Here is a 6721-nt window from a genome sequence, read left to right as displayed (position 1 = left end):
ACTTCTGTTGGTGAGAGAGACAAGCTTTCAAGCTACATACACAGAGCTCTTCCTCAGGTCTGGGAACTGTACGTATCACAGCTAAATGCAAGATTGAACAGATAGTTTAGCATAAGTAGTTAGCACATATTGTAAGGGACCTAACTACTTATGCTATCTGTTTGACCTTGTATTTAGCTGTGACATTCTGAGTACCTTTCCCATATCTGTGGTGTAAAGTACTGTTGAGGTATCCGAATCCAGTCCCTACAAGCTTTGGATATGTAGTTTGAAAGCTTGTTGTCTCTCTCACCAACAGAAGTTGGTCCAATAGAAGATATTACCTCACCAACCTTGTCTCTCTAATATCATGGGACCGACACAGGGTTTTGCCATATTACACCACTACAGCAGGAAGAGAACAGTCTGTTAATTCCTGGAAGCCATCCTCCTTGCACTCCTGGACTGTATTTTTATGCATGTCCCCATTATTTTCAGTAGAATGGCAGCTAAAGGAGACTGTACAGTGTGTCCCAAGGCCAGATGAGGGTCATGGCTTTGCTGCACTAATGCAGTTAAGTATTAATTCATAACCTAGTTAAACTGTAAGTATTCCCAGTCCAGTTGTATAACATTTTTAAAAGTATACTGTATTCTCCTCTCTATATTATGCCCTTAGTTTTTAAACATTCAAGGCCACATTTTCTGCCAGCCTCAAATTGTCCTGTAGACTTGCACATGAAAATAGGGTAGTTCCACAAGCAGTTACCCAGTCTCCACATGAATTATTATGTGCATGGACAGGTCTGTGAGCAGGAAACACAACCGCACTCCTGAAAGAGTTAACCCTTTGGGATACACGTTCAGGATGGTGCCGGCCGGAGTTATTAAGAGTGCACCTCTTGTTTTTGTTAATATGGATTTTCCCTGTCTGATTCCCAAGTAACTGAAGATGCTCCTATTTAATTTGGAGCATTTGTGGTTCTTGATGCAGAGACTTTGAATCCTATATAGTTAAAATGTAAAAGTTTATTCTGGAATATTGAATTTAGCTGCGCAAGAATAATCCTGCATGGGACCCATAGCTTCTGCGACCTGATCCCTCGCAGTAAACTTGTTGGCAAAAGGCCTGAAAGATTTTTATAGTTGCAGGAGAACACATATTAAATGTGGTAGTTTGGAAGTCAATCACCGTCTTTCCTAAGGGCAATGCTGAAATATTCCTGCATAGGACCCTCCAATTCTATTACAGAATTTGGTCTTAATGTCCCTTTGCCTTCTGACTGTGACAACCCTGCCTCTGTATTAACTGTATATATTTATGGAGAAAGAACACTGCCTCTCTTTCTCTCAGTGTAGCTGCATCTGTACTATAGTACATTTAATTAAAATAATGTTAAACAGAGTAATGTTATCAAGGAAATTTTGGTTAACCCTGAGATTCTAGTTGATCATTATTGTATCTTGTATTTTTATGTATTTTTTAAATCCTTATTAAAGAATCACCCAACCTAACATTTCATAGATTAAATCTACCTTGTTTTTATGGCCCAGAATTCCAGTCATGGTGCTCACAGGTGTTATGCAAGTTCCTACACAGCAATGCTAGAGCCCTTCCTTTGTGACCAGCATCTTTTCTGTTGCTCCAGAATCATGAATCTCTCCTGAGCAAAAAATGCAAAGCATGTTATGCTGTGCAAAACGTCATTGCCCCCTATAGCTTAAATTATGAGTATTTGCATTGAAATGCAGTGCTACTCAGTATAAAAATAGCAGAATTGGGCCCAATGAACGCAAGATCAGACCCATAAAAATCGGAGGCAAACAATGACTAAGTGATGTCAGAAGTAAGCAAAAATCCTGTTACTTTGGCTGGCAGAGCGTTTGGTCTGACGCCAACAGTGCCTTTCCCCAGGATTATGCAACTGATACACAGCACCTAAGAGGTAGGATTACTGTGTAGATAAAACCTAGATATACTGATTTTAAATGGGAAATGCATAAAGAACATTAACTGTTTGTATGCCTGGTCAAAATAAAATACCTTAGTTTAGAAAATGTCAAAAGTAGATGCTCGTGTCAAGCTCTCTTACACTTTGACTGCTGATCTATTTTATCCTGTTCATCTTTTAGCCCAATATTTTAATCTTTCCATTTTATATCTGGTTAAAAGTGAAGAGTAAAGATAAGCAGAACTTAAGCTGTCAGAGACATGCCAAATTCAGTTATTCTGATGGTGCCCAGATTTCCTCAGGCACCGTAGTTAAATCAGTTGTTCAGATCTGTCTGAAGGAGCAAATTTCACCCAGTATGGAATTAGGTAGGATGAAAAGTTTTTACCTTTAGTTATTCATTAATAGCCCTAAATTACCGTGAGAGGCCACTACAGAAATGACAATGGTTTCTTTTCTTCCCATTTCATTGTGATATGTAATCACTGGGATGATCTGAAACATCACTGAGGCTGGCAAATGGACACCTGAGATGATCTACTTTGGATAGCACTGTGTGCTAAGAGTCCTAGATGGACAAGGAAAGCTTATAAAGTCTCCTGATTCACCCCAGGCAAACCATCGTGCTTGAACTCATGAAATTCCATCAGAATAAAAGAACATTATGGTCCATCTGCAGCTCAGAATTAGAGGACTATGGTAGGTAGGTAGAGCTGATAGAATGAAGACTGACAAGGAACTTTTTATTAAAGTCCTTGTTTGCAGATTGTCTTTCTGAAAAGCAAATTTTGGGCAGAAACTGCTTACACACACAGTTTTTTGTGATTTTTTTTTAAACAAATTTGGAAAAAAGCCAAATACAATTTTTTCTGTTAGTGGAGCATCAGTAGAAGATATTGGAATAAATCCTGGTCCCCAGCGTACAGGCGGAGTAAAATGCTTTGTGTAGTGAAATCCCAGGGGCAGGAAGGATTGAATTCTATTGCAATTCACAAAAAGTGCCCAGTGTTCCTGTGTAGTCAGGTTTGGCAATTACTATTCCTGGATAGAACGGGATGAAATTTTCATCAGTGAAAATGAAGATTCAGTGACACCAAAACATTTCACAAATTTGTACTAGTTTCACTGAATTGTTTTGTTAAAAAAAAAAAAAAAGACTAAAAAAATGCAGAGAAAATCAAAACCATTTTTTCCCCACTTTTTTGATTCACCAAATTAAAAAAAAATAATAATAAAAAATTAAAAGGTTTTGGTGTAACCTAAAATGATTTTCCCCAAAATGTTTTGGAATTACCAGTGAGACAAAACCAAATCCATTATTCATTCTACTCCTGGATTTCGGAAGGAACAATGGAAGTGGTTCACTGTGCATCCAAACTCATCTGGACAGGTGAATCAACACTGGAAGCCCCCACATAGCAAAGGCATCTACGACATGGCCCTAGCTTAATGAAAAACTGGGCAAATAAAGTTTTCGGGTTTCTGTTCATCTGACTTTGTATCCAGTAAATTTCACTTCAAATTTTGGTGCAAACACACACAAAAACTCAATCCACTTGAAGTCATCACCTGGTTTAATGTCAAGATGATGAGCTTTCCTTAGTTTGGATGAAAAATCATTAATTGGTCCAAGTTCTCTTAAATTTAAAGAAATTTAGCAAATCTCTTGATAAACTAGGGCTGTTCTTTTCAGTTTGTAAGCCAGGAACATTTCATGCAGTTCCTGGTTTTCATGCAAACATTTCATATAGCCCTAACAATGAAGCCATGCTGCTTATCTTCAGTTCTTTCTTTGATCTGACTAGAAAGATCTCCAAAGAACACATTTTCCCTTTGCATGCTTGTTTCCTAAAGCCCACTACTTTGATAAGAAACATGATCCTGGCCCCAATAAATTCATAAACATAAATTCAAACACTATCTTAAAAGTGGCCGGTGCCATTGAAGTGTCTCAAGTTATCACAACCTGGTCAATTTTAAAGCTAATTTTAATCTTTCCTCCTCCCTGTCTGCTATACTATTTTGGTATGTTCAGGCTTGTGTATTTATATTTGTATGGCTACCATGCACAAAATAATGCAAATCATGTACCATATGTTAGAGTAATCTATTTTTATAGTTTATGCTGCAGTCTCAAAGAATGAAATATAGATGTTACAATGCAAACATTTTATTATGGCTGGAAGTTAAATATAATACTCAGCATTGGGTACTGCATGTTTTCCCAATGGCTGTCCCTTCATACTGCTTTAAACTTGAATTTAATTTTGCAAAAAAGTAAATCACATTTTCTAATTATTTATTACCATTTAGTTAACTCACTAAGTAAAACGTTCTACTAGATGTAGGTTTTTGAATCCATGCGTTTTGTAAAGATATATTTGCATTACATTATTATTTTTGCTGTATCTATTTTTCATGCCAACAGCAAGCGTCCGGTATTCCATTCCTTCTTCATCATCATCTGCACTTTTCTGTTACTGTTAAAATATGTGTGAAAGCTCTGCTGAGTTATTTTAAGTATCTGATAAGAAAGCCTTCCTTGTTTGGGATCCCTGTGCATCACATAGCTATAGTAGAATTTAGAGTGATCAGATGTCCTGATTTCACTGCTCTACAGCCAAAATGCTTCTGAAATAAATGTAGTCAAACTTTACTAATTCTGGGTCACTGAGAACGAAAATGATGCTTAAAATTGTTGATTGGCTCTAGTTTTCAAGATATGCTATTGGGTCAGTATATACGACCCTTGACTTGGGAATGGCAGAGGATAAGTGAGTTATAAAGGGAAGGGATCTCAATTTAAACCAGAAATGACTAAAATACATCTTTGACTGGATCTATGAATAAATCTATGACTGGGTTTGGACAGTACTTGCTTTTTAGGCAAAACAATGAATGATGCAATCTGAAGCTGGTATTGCGTCATACATGATATGAATTGCATCATGTTATTCCTAGAAGTCATGGATGATGCAATCATAACGAAGCTTACATCACTCTGCTGAACAAATTGCCCTATATCAGCTCTAGAAATCATACAGTGTCGTGCTCTCTTATTTGTCAGTGTTTGATTTTGCAAAGGGACACATTTCTGTTTAGCCAAAGTGAGCAGAGATGCCTCGTACTTGTGTGAACAGTGCAGATAACTTCTGCTATGTTTGTGGTGAAGTGACTTTTGCATCACAAAAGTGCAGTATAACCACTATGGTTAAGCAAGCCTATCACCTTTATTTTGGCTGCAAAACTGGAGATCAAGACAAGAGGTGGGCCCCACACATATGCTGCAACACTTGTGCAACAAATCTTCGCCAGTGGTTGAACAGGAAAAGGAAATCTATGCCTTTTGCAGTGCTAATGCTTTGGAGAGAGCCAACAGATCATACCAGCAATTGTTACTTCTGCCTGGTGCCTCCAGTTGGGAAAGGTGTGTCAAAGAAGAAAAAGTGGACTGTGCATTATCCAAACATTCCATCAGCTATACGCTCAGTACCCCATGGAGAAGGACTGCCGGTTCCTGATGCACCAGAATCATTCTCTCTTGAGTCAGACGAGGAAGAGGAAGAGGATGAAACTTCTGGTCCTGAACCATCAATGTCACAGGATGCACATTTTCTCCCATCCTCCTCCTCTGAACCACACCTCATAACACAAGGTGAACTGAATGACCTTATCAGAAATTTGGAACTACCCAAGAGTAAGGCAGAACTGTTGGGCTCCAGACTACAGCAGTGGAATCTCCTGGCAGGTGATGTTAAGGTTTCCATGTTCTGTGACCATCAAAAGGAGCCTGTCCCATTCTTCTTCATGGAAGGTGATCTTGTAGCCTGCAACAACATCGATGGTGTGATGGCAGCCCTCAACATCGTTTACGATCCAGATGAGTGGAGACTGTTCATTGATTCATCGAAGACAAGTCTTAAAGCTGTTTTACTACATAATGGCAATGTTTTGCCATCAATTCCAGTTGGTCATGCAGTCCATATGAAGGAAACCTATGACAACATGAAACAACTTTTGAGGTGCATAAACTATGACCAACATCAGTGGCAGCTTTGTGGCAATTTGAAGGTTGTTGCTCTCTTGCTTGGTCTGCAGACTGGATACACAAAGTACTGCTGTTTTCTCTGCGAATGGGATAGTCGTGCAAGAGATTCCCACTACATCAAGAAAGATTGGCCACTCCAACAGTCATTGGAGCCTGGGAGGAAAAGTGTTCAGCATCCACCACTTGTTGAATCAAGGAATATTTTGTTACCACCCTTACACATCAAGCTGGGTCTGATGAAGAACTTTGTCAAGGCCATTGACAAAACACAAGCAGCTTTCAAGTACCTGCGTGGAAAATTTCCAAGGTTAAGTGAAGCTAAGATAAAGGAAGGTGTTTTTGTTGGTCCTCAGATTCGTGAACTTCTTCGAGATGATGCATTTGACCATGCACTGCATGGCAAGAAAAAGACAGCATGGAAAGCCTTCCAGGTAGTGGCAATAAATTTTCTCGGAAACAACAAGGCAGACAACTACAGGTTGTTGGTGGAAAACCTCAAGGCATACAAAAGCCTGGGTTGCAACATGTCACTAAAGATACATTTTTTGCACTCTCATCTAGATTTTTTTCCACCGAACTGCGGAGCAGTGAGCGACGAGCACGGCAAGCGATTTCACCAGGACATTGCAACAATGGAGAAACGCTATCAGGGCAAATGGAGCCCATCAATGCTTGCAGATTATTGCTGGACAGTGACAAGAGATGCTCCATTTAATGAATACAAGAGACAAGCCAAGAAGCG

The sequence above is a fragment of the Malaclemys terrapin genome, chromosome 1 (genome assembly GCF_027887155.1).
Source record: "Malaclemys terrapin pileata isolate rMalTer1 chromosome 1, rMalTer1.hap1, whole genome shotgun sequence".
In the NCBI taxonomy this organism is placed as follows: domain Eukaryota; kingdom Metazoa; phylum Chordata; order Testudines; family Emydidae; genus Malaclemys; species Malaclemys terrapin.
This window is presented reverse-complemented; position numbering follows the sequence as displayed.